We start from the raw sequence: 13,557 nt of genomic DNA, 5'->3' as shown, positions 1-13,557 counted from the left end.
GATTAAGACTGAGCCTCATGGACTGTGTCCAACCTGATTAACTTGTATCTACTCCAGGACTTATACTTAGTACAGTACCTGGCCTAACAAAAAAAAAACCAAGCTTTTAAAACAGTTGTTCTAGCCTCTCTGTTTATACTATTTGGCCCCCATTTCAGTAACAGCTGCTGGAGTATCCTGCTGTCATCCATCAACCCACAAGATTGTAAGCTCCTTGAGAAAACATGTCCAACAACTCTCTTGTATTGCACTTTCCCAAGAGCTTAGTATTCATTCATTCAATCATTTGTTAAGCATTTACTGTGTGCAGAGCACTGTACTAAATGCTTGCGAGAGTACAACAATAAACACATTCTCTGTCCACAATGAGCTTACAGTCTAGAGGACGAGCTTACTGCCTAGAATGCTGCTGTGCACGCAGTTAAGTGCTCAAAAAATGCCATTAATTGATGTTCCCACTCAAGGAAGTTATGGTTCAATGAACCTTGCCTTAATGGTATCAGTAATCAATCAATGGTATTTATTGAGTGCTGACTATGTGCACAGCACTAAGCACTTGGGAGAGTCCGATGTAACAGAGTTGACAGACCAGTCTTTGATGTAAAACGAGGCTTGAAGGTGAGACTGAAATTGCTCCAAAATTCCAGTTATACCCATGGAAGATCCCGAACTCATCTGCATCTAATGAAGAGTGGACAATACTACTGCCATATAGGCTTTTAATCTGCCTTGCTGTGAAATAATGTATCATCATTCCATTCTGTCAAGTTTTCGAATGCTAAGCAGAATATAGTGCTAAGCGCTTAGCACAGTGCTCTGCACACAGTAAGTGCTCAATAAATGCAACTGAATGAATATTATTGATTTGATTTCCTACTTATTTGTGGACTAGTACTCCATTGAACAGAGTGATGCCTAAATATCAGGATTTGATTTCTAGTCGATTGAATCAATCAATTGTGTGCAGAGCACTGAACTAAACACCTGGGAGAATGCAACAGAGCCTGCATTCCCCTCCAGGGAGACAATGAGCTTAAAATTAGGAGTTGGGGAATGATACAGTAATATAAATAAATAATTTAGATGTCTGGAAGTGCTATTGAGCTGAGGGTAGAGTAAATACCAAGGGCCCAAAGGGGAACTAAGTGCCAAGCAAACAGATGATGGAGAAGAGGGAGGGAGTAGGGGAAAAAAGAGTTTGATTGGGGAAGGCCTCCTGGTGGAGATGTGATTTTAATAAGGCTTAATCACTCCAAATATTTAGTCAATCCAGGTAGCTAAATGAGTAAAACCTGAATCTTTCCTTCAGGCCTGGAGTCAGTCATTTGTTGCTCTGGGAGAGTAACTATTTGCCAGGTTGCCTTAAGCAAGGACTTCTTTGAAACTCATCTGCATTCCACCAAAATATTAGGAGAAACCAAGAGACGGGGTCAGATTCTACCATATTGTAGAAAAAGTGGGTGTTTTATTATGTGTTATATGTATGCTGTTATACCACAGCACACATTACAGACTCATTGTTTTGAAGTAAGTTCTACTTGGACTGTTCAAAGGTTCTGCTTCTCTGCTTTTAGACGGTGATCTCTTCAAGCAGTGACAACCAGTTTCTGATTTCAGATATTTAGGAAATACAGTAGCTAAGTCCTACTCAACATACCAAAAGTACCAAACCTAATTATAAACAGGAGTCAAATTGCATCAGAACAGTCTAATTATAAACAATATGAGAGAGTGAGTGTATGCAGAGACCCAGGCCTAGTTCACATAAGCTCATCTATTTACGGGAACTAAGCAGCCTGGCTTAGTGGAGAGAACACAGGCCTAGGAGTCCGAAGGATCTGGGTTCTAATCCTGGCTCTGCCACTTATCTGATGTCTGACTTTGGGCAAGTCACTTCACTTCTCTGTGCCTCAGTTCGCTCATCTTTAAAATGGGGATTAATACTGTGGGACATGTGGGACAGGGACTGTGTCCATTCTGATTAGCTTGTATCTACCCCAGCACTTAGTACAGTGCCTGGTACGTAGTAAGCACTTAAGTACCATTAAAAAAAAAACACACACATTTTAATCAAAGACATGTAAGCATTTAAGAGCTTGGTGGGCCCAATCCCTGCCCAAAAGGAGCTTACTGTTTAGAGCTGGAGAGAGATCATTTATAGAACTAATGCATGATAATCTAGGTGACAACACCAAGAGGTGGATAAGAGACAGAGTATTAATGTTTCCTTTTCAAGGGTGAAGAAATTGACTTGCTGAGCCCCGGACTTGCCAAAGGCCACACAGGTGTGACGGAAGTGTGATTCAGGTGTGACTCAGGTACGGAGCTGGCTACAAAATTACATCACCTATTCCACAACTCAGAAGTTCCCATTCCTTTGTAAATTAGGGGGAAGACAGTTAATGCTGTTTTCTGGTCAATGGGTAGAGAGTTTTGGCAAATGAGTAAAGAACCCCAACTTAATGGCATCTTGACTTCCACATCCTATAATAAAAATAGCAGTAATACTAATAGTGGTATGTGTTAAGCACTCATTATGTGGTCAAGCACTATATTAAGCAGCGTGATCTAGTGGAAAGAGTATGGGCCTGGGGGTCAGAAGAACCGGGGTTCAAATCCCAGCTCCATCACTTGTCTGCTATGTAATCTTGAGCAAGTCACTTCATTTCTTTGGGCCTCAGTTAACTCATCAGTATAATGGGGATTAAGACTGCGGACCTCTTGGGGGACATGGACTGTGTCCAACCTGATTGGCTTGTGTCTACCCCAGCACTAATACATTGGCACGCAGAAAGAGCTTAACAAATACCATTTTAAAAACATTTTTAAAAAAGCACTGGGGTAGATACAAAAACATCAGGTTCCAGATGGAGCTCACAGTCTAAGTAAGAGGGAAGGTAGGTATCCATTCCCACTTTGCAAATGAGGCTCAGAGAAGTGAAGCGACTTGCCCCAGGTCACGCCGCAGGTTGTGGTGGAGCCAGGATTAGAACCCAGGTCCTCTGACTCCCAAGCTTGGCCCCTTTCCACCAGGCCATGCTTCTTCCTATAGTATAAGCTGCTTCTCCTCTAGACCGTAAGCTCCTCGGGCAGGAAACATGCCTACCAAATATATCATACTGTACTCTCCCAAGTGCTAGCACAGTGCTCTGCACACAGTATGTAGTTCAGTAAATAGTGACTGATTGACATCCCCTCAGTGACTCAAGTCCCTCCTATAAGGGACACAATGGACTTTCCTACCCAGAACGGTGGCCAGCCCTGGGTTTAGACAGCAGAACCAAGAATCAGGAAGCAGCGTGGCCTAGTGGAAAGAGCACAGTCCTGGGAATCAGAAAGTCCTGGATTCCAATCCCAGCTCCACCACTTGGGTAAGTGACCTTAGGTAAGTCACTTCACTTCTCTGTGCCTCAGTTCCCTCATCTTTAAAACGGGGATTAAGACTATGAGCCCTATGCTGGACAGGAACTGTGTCCAATCTGATTATCTTAAATCTACAGTTCCTGGGACATAGTAAGATCTTAACAAATATCATTAAAAAAAAAAGAATCTGTGAGAAGGAAGAGAGTAGAGCAATTTCTGCAGCATAGCTGGTGTTTCCTTGTCGCACTCCCGCCGGGTACAGAGTGTAATGAGCAACATTGGCACTTAAGCAGTTAGGTGATAAATTCCCTGGGCCAAGCATAACTTGTCTGTCAGCATGTCCGGCACCTACACAGTGCCAAGGCCACTGATAAAAACCCACTGCTTGGCAGAAAAGAATGGAAGGTTTTCAGATTGAATCCCAACAGGACTTTCGGTTAGTTAATATTTTGCTCCATCAATATTTGAGCACTTCAACTACACTTCATAGGTGAAGTGATTTAGAAAGAAGTAGAGAGTTTTGAGAAGGGACACGAGGGGAGGAGGTGGAGTCCAGTATCAACGTTTCTCAAATGCTGACATCACTGGATACCCAGGAGGCCCAGAAAGTGGACACAATAACCAACTTCAGACCAGACAGAGAACAGATGAGAGTGAATCTTTGAGTGCATTTTAAAAAGGAGCATGGCCTAGTGGACAGAGCATGGGCCTGAGCGTTAGAAAGTCATGAATTCTAATCCTGGCTCCACTACTTGTCTGCTGCATGGTCTTGGGCAAGTCACTTAACTTCTCCGTGCCTCAGTTACCTCATCTGTAAAATGGGGGATTAAAAGACTATGAGCTCCAAGCGGGACGCAGACTTTGCTGGTATCCACCCTAGCACTTAGTACCGTGACTGCCACATAGTAAGTGCTTAACAATGACCACACCTAGTATTATTATTATTTTAACATCTTTAATGTTTCAAAGATTTACCGGCAGAATACTGAAAATATGCCATTATTCATTCATTCAATTGTATTTATTGAGCGCTTACTGCATGCAGAGCACTGACCTAAGTGCTTGGAAAGTACAGTTCATCCAAACACTGTGGAGGCTGCAAATATTCAGTCAATTGTATCTGAGCATTTACTGTGTGCAGAGCACTGTACGAAGTGCTTGGGAGAGAATATGATAGAGTTGGTAGATGTGTTCCCTACCCCAAGGAACTCAGAGTCTAGAGGGAGAAACAGATATTAAAATAAATTATGTATATGTAAAGCCTATCATGGCCAAAGAGTAGGAGAATCATGGCTCTCAAGGTGGTCACAGAATCCAAATTATAGTGATTCTTGTAAGCACTTACTATGTACCTAACACCATGCTACGCACTAGGGAAGACACAAAGTCGGATTGGACACAATCCCTTGTCCCGAATGGGGTCACAGCCTAAAGGGGAGAGCGAACAACTACTTAAACCCGCTTTTAACAAATAAAAATATTGAGACACAGAGAATGAACCGACTTGCCCAACACACAAAAGAGGTAGCGGTGGGATGTGAATCTGAGTCCACTAAAAGTCCTGTACTCTTTCCACTAGGCCGTATTCCACTCCGGCAAACTATTCCTTGAGAACCACATCTCTAGGCTAAAAGTTTTTCTACAAGCCAAAGAAGAAATAAACTACATCATGAAAACTACTACCATCCCAAATGGTATTGTCCAAGACTGGTTCACAGGGGATGCCATAAATCAAACTCATCAACCAAGACAAACTCCAAGCTTGGACAGTGACTGCAGCACACACACACACACACACACACACACACTATTTGTTCAGCACCTACTATGTGCCAGGCACTGTACTAAATGCCAGGGTAGCCACAAACTCATCAGGTTAGACGCAATCCATGTCCCACATTAGGCTCTCAGTCAATCTCCATTTTACAGATGAGGTAACTGGGGCCCAGAGAAGTGAACTCAATTGTCCAAGGTCACACAGCAGACAAGGGGCAGAGTCCTCTTGACTCCCACTCCTGTTCTCTTTCCACTAGGCCACTGTTGAGTTATTTTAAAGTAGCTACATTCAGTTCGTGTTAAGACATAAGCACTAGTGATTACTCCACGGATAACTACCCCCAAATCACCTAGACATACAAAGGTGGGCAGTAGTTCAGTCAATAATCATAAGATATATTAGATTTGCAAAAAGGTTGGTGATGCCACCTGAAAAATGAGAATAAATCTGAAGATACAACCATAACTACCCATTTTTAGCTCTGGATGGGGTAGTCACCCAGAAGACTGAAAATAAAAAGCATAAAGGAGGCATCAGGGCCCAGTGAAAATTGCAAAGAACTGGGAATCAGGCTACTCTACGTTCAAATTCCTGCTCTGCCACTGGTCTATTGTATGATCTTGGGCAAGTCACTTACCTTCTCTGAGCCTCAAACTCCTCGTCTGTAAAACTGAGGATGAGATAATGTTTGAGCCCAATTGGGGAAGGACTGTGTAGTCTTTTAAGCACAAGGTAAAATCCCTTTACTGGGGTAAATACACAGTAAAAAGCTTAATAAATGTCACAGTTTTTATCTTTATAGGAACTCCTTTTCTTTGTACTCCCCATTCCAATTTAATGGAGAGGCTTCAATGTTTAGGAGACTATCAAAAGCTGGTATTCTATTTTACATTGTACTTCAGACAGAAAAACATTTCTAAATAGTGCTCTAAGAGACTGATTATAACACAGAAAGCAATTTCTACTCATTCCAGGGTGAGAAACAAACCTAGTGCTATCAGTAAGTACTCAATAAATACGATTGAATGAAAATTTTCTCCAATCTCACCAGTTGTTCTGCAACAACCTTCATCAACCACTAAGTCTTTCGGTAAGAAAATGTAAATCCTCATCTATCCTTTCCTCTTACCAGTCAGTCAGTTGTATTTATTGAGCGCTTACTGTGTGCGGAGTACTTTACTAAGCACTTGGGAGAGTACAATATAACAGATACATGCCCTGCCCACAACAAGCTTACAGTCTAGTGGAGGGAGACAGACATTAATATAAATAAATTACAGATATGGACATAAGTACTGTGGGGCTCGGAAGGGGGATGAATAAAGGGAGCAACTCAAGGCAACACAGAAGGGAGTAGGAGAAGGACAAAGGAGGGTTTAGTCAGGAAAGAGCTCCTTGAGGAGAGAACAGTGCTTTGCACATAGTAAATGCTTAACAAATGCCATTATTATTATTATTATTATTATTATTATTATTATTATTATTATGTACTTTCAATACCTTCTGTGTGACCTTGGGCAAATCATTTAACTTCTCAGTGTCTCTGTTTCCTCAGCTATAAATTTGGAAATCAATACTTCTTCCCCCTCATACTTAGACTGTGAGCCCCATGCAGGGCAGGGACTGCATCCAATCTGAATATTTTATTTTTGAGTGGTATTTGTTAAATGCTTACTATGGGCCAGCACTGTACTAAGCACTGGAGTAGATACAAGGAAATCAGATTGAACACAACCATGTCCCACATGGGGTTTACAGTCTTAATCCTCCTTTTACAGATGAGGTAATTGAGGTGTAGAGAAATTAAGTGACTTGCCCAAGGTCACAGTGGACAATCAATCAATCAATCGTACTTATTGAGCGATTACTGTGTGCAGAGCACTGTACTAAGCGCTTGGGAAGTACAAGTTGGCAACATATAGAGACAGTCCCTACCCAACAGTGGGCTCACAGTCTAGAAGTGATGGAGTCAGAATTCGAACCCGGGACTTCTGTCTCCCAGGCCTTTGTTCTTTCCACTAGGCTACACTGCTTCTCTATCTTGTATCTTTTATTTAGCCCAGTGCTTAATCAATCAATTATATTTATTGAGCGCTTACTTTGTGCAGAACCCTGGCACATAGGCAGCATGGCTCAGTGGAAAGAGCCCAGGCTTGGGAGTCAGAGGTCATGGGTTCTAATCCTGGCTCCGTCACTTGTCATCTGAGACTTTGGGCAAGTCACTTAACTTCTCTGTGCCTCAGTTACCTCATCTGCAAAATGGGGATTAAGACTGTGAGCCCCACTTGGGATAACCTGATTATCTTGTGTCTACCTCAGTGCTCAGAACAGTGCTTGGCACATAGTAAGTGCTTGGCAAATACCATCATTATTATTATTATTACCATGTGCAGAACTGTACTGACTGCTTGGGAGAGTACAAGATAGAAGAGATGGTAGGCACGTTCCCTGCCCACAAGGAGCTTGCAGTCTGGTGGGGGAGACAGGCCTTAAAATAAATTATGGAGATTATAATAATAATGATTCATTCATTCAATCATATTTATTGATGATATTTGTTAAGTGCTTACTATGTACCAAGCACTGTTCTAAGCTCTGGAGCACTGTTCTAACATAAGTGTTGTGGGGCAGAGGGTGGGGTGAATAAAGGGCACAAATCCAGAGCAAGGGCTACTCAGAAGGGAGGGAGCAGGGAAAAATGAGGGCTTATTCCAGGAAAGCCTCTTGGAGGAGATGGGATTTTAATAAGGCTTAGTATATAGTAAGCCCTTAAATGATATTATTATTATTCCTCATTATTAATCCTCCTTCCCACCACTGGTCCCACCTCTCACAGCAGCAAGTGTTCTGTCTGTCGAAAACTCCTCCTCCAGCTCCACCTTCCCCATATCAAACCCAAACGTGGTTTCACTGCCACAGCTCTCCTTTGATCCAATGCCTGGATCCTTAAAATAAGCCCTTCCTGTCCTCATCCCAACTGCGTTATCTTATCTCTGGAATTTATTAAGCATTTACTATGAGATCAATGCTGGGGTAGGTATATGCTGTCATAAAAGACTCAGCCCCTGTCCCATGAGGGGCTCACGGTCTAAGAGGTGGGTAGAGAAGGTACTCTACCCCCATTTTTCAGATGGGGGAACTGAGATCTAGGGAGGATAAGGGACTTGCCTAAGCATGCTGCGGGCAAGACTATGTCTGTTGCTATATTGTACTCTCCCAAGTGCTTAGTACAGTGCTTTGCTTTGCACACGGCAAGCGCTCAATAAATACAATTGAATGAATGAACAATGTATCACTGTATCACATACCTGCATACTAAGAAATTCTGAATTTGGTTCCTTTAGTGTTGATTCAGGCCATTCATTCATTTAGTTATATTTATTGAGCGTTTACTGTGTGCAGAGCACTGAGCTAAGCACTTGGGAGAGTACAATACAACAACAGACACATTTCTGAACTTTCAGTCTAGAGCAGGGTAGACATAAACTAATATAATAAAAAAAATTATAGAGATGCAGTGTAGCCCAGGGGTTGGGAGTCCGGAGGCCTAGAATTCTACTCTAGTTTCCCCAGGGTTCCAGTTATCTCAGAGTGGATCATACAACTTCTCTGGGCCTCAGTTTCTCCACCTGCAAAGCAGGGGTCGAAATGCCCAACTCTGGGGAACGATGTGAATTTAAATGAGATCATCATCATGGAAGTACTTTGAGCTCTAAGGAAATTCAAGGTTGGTGTTATCATTCCACAGAAGTCTTGGGTCGGGTTTGGGAGACTTTCACCACAACAAGTTCCAACAAAAGACTCCATTTGTGCAGATGCCACACCCTACATCGGCAACATGCAGAGGACACTAGAGAATCACCCTAAACTTCGAATTTGTATGTCTCCTCTGAGGGTCAAGTGGATTGCGGGAGGGAGAGAAGCGGAGGGGAGAATGGGGAGAAAAGAGGAAAGAGGGGAGGGACGGGGAGAAGAAGAGGGAGTTAACCATAAAAACAGAACTGCAACAACGTGGCTGAAACTTTTCTGTCTCAAATATTTTGCTTAGGTCACGTAAGCCTCTTGTCTGGAAACCAGGCCGTGCCTGTCTTGATCACTATCTCCTTCCCAGCCACAGAGGAATTCTTCTCCCAGCACCAGAGTTCAGCGAGAGTGAACGGTGTTCAAGTTTGGGGAAGTTTTGACAGTCTCCCCCACAGCCAGAACAAGACAGCGGGGCGTTTCAGCCTGAGCCAGAAGCAACGGGGCCCAGGCCAGGAAAGGCAGCTGCTTGGGTCCGCACTCTTCGTTCGGAAATAGCGAAGGCCGGAGAAAGCAGCCAGGCTGTGTGAGCTCAGGGCGACGCACCCGGGGAAGCGAAAAGGATCAGAAACCAGTACTCACTGTAGGCAGGCAGGCCGCCTGCGGAGTGGAGCGGTAAGATTCGGTCAACTGAGTGCGGCATATAGATTCTTACTGGTCGCTTCCCCAGCCTAAAAGGGTTTCGGTTTTCATGAAGTTAGGGCCTAGCCCATTTTCCATCTGATAGGTTGGCTCCCTGCTTGTCTCCACCTCTGATGCTAGCAGCGTCACGGACCATGGACTCCCTTCTCTGGGGAGGGTGTGCAGGCCTGAGATGGACTGATTCGTCATCGGGACCTCGCTCTCGGCAGATTGTGAACACGTTGTCAGGCATGCATGACCACACATACCCTCTCCCCTGCACAGCGGGGCCTGACAAAGAAAGGTCAAAGGCATTCTCTTCGTATGGATTGTCAATCTTGCCTTTCTATCTCTCATCTTGAAACCGGTTTGCCCAAACCCATTTTGCAATTTGTGCTTTTCACTCACCAACATGCCAACGTACTCTGACCTGAACATGAAACATACCTTGCATTTGCAAGCAAACATACACACACACACACACTCCACCACCACCCACCCTTTATGTTGGGCCAAAGCTCAGAAAGCCTTAGAACAGTGCTTTGCACATAGTAAGCACTTAATAAATTCCATCATCATTAAAGCCATGAGGTAACAAACACTAATGGAGATTGTTAAAATGATCCATTTTATGAAGTACAAAAACAAACCTGACATTCCTAATATGAGAAACTCCCAAGATAGTCTGAAAAGAGGTCTAAGCAATTCCTATTCACTCCAGCTGGGAAAATCAGTACTGCTCAGCCACATTTCAGAACCATTAAATCATTTGTTTAATCTACCCCTAATCAATCAGTCATATTTATTGAGCATTTACTGTGTGCAGAGAGTACAATACAATACAATGTCATTTGGGAGAGTACAATACAATATTTTAACAGACACATTCCCTGAAAAACCAAACCTCTAGAAATACAAATTTCCAGGTGTGAAATATTGTCTCTTTCTTTCCTGTCCAAGGAAGAGAATCTCTCAGACTCCTAGTTTTTCTTCTCTACCCAAAAATGCACTCAGAAAATAGCAGAATTCAGAGGTGGTTGCCGTTGATTGTCAACTGCCACCACTCCCTTCCCTGTCTTCTTGTACCTTCTAAAAATAGCGGGGGGTAGAGGGTGGGGGAAGGAGATGCAGTGGGGGCTGGAATTGGGCCTCCAAGAGCATTCATTCATTCAGTCATATTTATTGAGCACTTACTGTGTGCAGAGCACTGAACTAAGCATTTGGGAGAGTAGAGAAGCAGCGTGACTCAGTGGCTTGGGAGTCAGAGGTCATGGGTTCGAATCCCAGCTCTGCCACTTGTCTGCTGTGTGACCTTGGGCAAGTCACTTAACTTCTCTGTGCCTCAGTTACTTCATCTGTAAAATGGGGATTAAGACTGTGAGCCCCATGTGGGACAACCTGATCACCTTGTATCCTTCCCAGTGCTTAGAACAGTGCTTTGCACATAGTAAGTGCTTAACAAATGCCATCATTTATTTTTTTTTTTACAATACAACAGTAAACAGATACATCCCCTGCCCACAACTCGCTTACAGTCTAGAGGGGGAGACAGACGTTAATATAAATGAATAAATTGCATTACAGATATGTACATAGAAATCCAAGAAATAAAATGAGTGAAAAACAATTATTTGCCAGAACTTGCGATGATGATACCCTCTCCCAACAGACATGCCTCAATACTGGAACTTCAAGACCATCTATGGAGGAGTTGATTATAGTTGATTGATAGTGTCAGTGGCCTGTGTAGGGCTACTCACATTCTATTTTCCCCGACAGTCAGGTTCCCACTGGGGCACGGAAGGCCATAACCCAGTAGACAATAGATTCAATCGCATTTCATTTGATCATATTTATTGAGCGCTTTCTGTGTGTAGAGCATTGTACTAAGCACTTGGGAAAGTACAATACAAAAATAAACAGACACATTGCCTCCCCACAGTGAGCTGTGGAAACCATTCCAGTCTGTGGTCTGTGTCACCTGCATTAGCAGACTGGGATTCAGTGGATCTGGGTTCCAACCTCAGCTCTGCTTCCTGCCCGCTGTGTGATTCTGCAGAATGCTCGACTGGAGTAGCTCTCTTCCCCTCCACACATACCCTGGCCCCCCATCTGGTTTTCCCCAGCAAGGCCCATGGTGAACTCAAATTTTACTCCCTTCCCAAAAGAATGACAAACCTCGAAGACTACGTAATCATTGTAGGCAGGGAATGTGTCCACTAATTCTGTTGCATCATACTCTCCCAAGTGCTTAGTACAGTGTACTTTATGTAGTAAGCACTAGAATACCAGTTCTTGATTAAATAATAATAATAATAATGGCATTTATTAAGCGTTTACTATGTGCAAAGCACTGTTCTAAGCACTGGGGAGGTTACAAGGTGATCAGGTTGTCCCACATGGGGCTCACAGTCTTAATCCCCATTTTACATATGAGGTAACTGAGGCACAGAGAAGTTAAGTGACTTGCCCAAAGTCATTTAGCTGACAAGTGGCAGAGCCGGGATTTGAACCCATGACCTCTGACTCCAAAGCCCATGCTCTTTCCACTGAGCCACGCTGGAGAACAAATTTTCTCCAAATAATAATAGCCTAGATTTTTAAGCTCATTGTGGGCAGGGAACGTGTCCACAAACTCTGTATTCTCCCAAGCACTTAGTACAATGATTATTTTGATGGGATTTGTTAAGCACTTACTATGTGCAAGGCACTGTGCTCAATGCTGAGGTAGATACAAGATAATCAGTTGGACACAGTCCCTGTCCCACATGGGTCTCACAGTCTTAATCTCCATTTTACAGAGGGATAACAGGCACTGAGAAGTTAAGTGAATTGACCAAGGTTACACAGCAGACAAGTGGCAGAGCCAGGATTAGAACTCAGGTCCTTCTGGCTCCCAGGCCCATGCTCTGTCCACTAGGTCATGCTGCTTCTCTGCAAACAATTATGTTGCCAACTTGTACTTCCCAAGCGCTTAGTACAGTGCTCTGCACACAGTAAGTGCTCAATAAATACGATTGATGATGATGAATAAGCAATCAATAAACATGACTAATTGATTAAACCTAGTGGGCTTTGTAAAGTGCTCGCCGTATGCCAAACACTGTGTAAGGCAGTGGGGTAAATACAGGAAAATCAGGTTGGACACAGACCCTGGCCCAACTGGGGCTCACAGCCTGTAGAGAAGAGGTATTGAATCCTCATTTGAGAGGTGAAGGAAACTGAGGCACAGAGAAGTTAAGCAGTTCGCCTAAGGTTACACAGCAGAGGTGGGATTTTATAACCCACAAGTCTGATTTCCCAGTCCTGTTTTCACAAGGCCACACTGCTTCCACTCATTCTCCCTGCTCATCCCTGTCAACAACTCACTTCACTCCTCCATTCGCTGTACCTCGATCTCATCTTTCTCACTGCTGAAATTTTACCTTCCTCCTCCTTTTAGCTTCATATTTGAGGGGTCACCACTCTCCTCATCTTCAATACCCTCTTAAAATCATGTCTCTAAGAGGCCTTCCCTGACTAAATCATAATAATGATAATAATAATATTGGTATTTGTTAAGCGCTTACTATGTGCCAAGCACTGTTCTAAGTGCTGGGGTAGATACAAGGTAATCAGGCTGTCCCACATGGGGCTCACAGTCTTAATCCCCATTTTACAGATGAGGTAACTGAGGCACAGAGCACTTAAGTGGCTTGCCCAAGGTAACAGCAGACACATGGCAGAGGAGGGATTTAGAGCCCCATCTTCTGACTCCCAAGCTGGGCTCTTTCAACTAATTCACCCTCCCTTCTGTGTTGCCTAAGGCTCAGCTTTGTACCCCTTAATAATCAACCCACCCCCATCCCCACAGTACCTGTAGAATTTCTCAATATCCTTTAATTTCCCCTACATTTAATTTATTCAGTGTCCATCTCCCCACTTTAGATTGTAAGCTCCTTGTGGGTCGGGATTGTTCCTACCAACTTGACTGTACACTACATTTGATATTCACC

The 13,557-nt window shown here is 43.5% G+C and overlaps 1 protein-coding gene across 8 annotated transcripts in view; it reads right to left on the bottom strand.

Moving 5' to 3' along the window:
* Positions 1-13,557, bottom strand: part of CAST (calpastatin) — a 142,117-nt gene that overhangs the window by 74,927 nt on the left and 53,633 nt on the right. The window contains exon 1 of one of the 8 annotated variants that reach the window (XM_038765961.1): positions 9,524-9,657. The exons of 6 other annotated variants lie outside the window; for them this stretch is intronic. The gene's annotated coding sequence lies outside the window, so the exon portion shown is untranslated. Of the gene's footprint in view, positions 1-9,523; positions 9,658-13,557 lie in introns of those variants that run through there. One more of the 8 variants, XM_038765963.1, reaches the window with a different exon arrangement.

The sequence above is a fragment of the Tachyglossus aculeatus genome, chromosome 23 (genome assembly GCF_015852505.1).
Source record: "Tachyglossus aculeatus isolate mTacAcu1 chromosome 23, mTacAcu1.pri, whole genome shotgun sequence".
In the NCBI taxonomy this organism is placed as follows: Eukaryota; Metazoa; Chordata; class Mammalia; order Monotremata; family Tachyglossidae; genus Tachyglossus; species Tachyglossus aculeatus.
The sequence above is the reverse complement of the archived record's forward strand: the minus strand, read 5'-3'. Positions and strand labels throughout refer to the sequence as shown.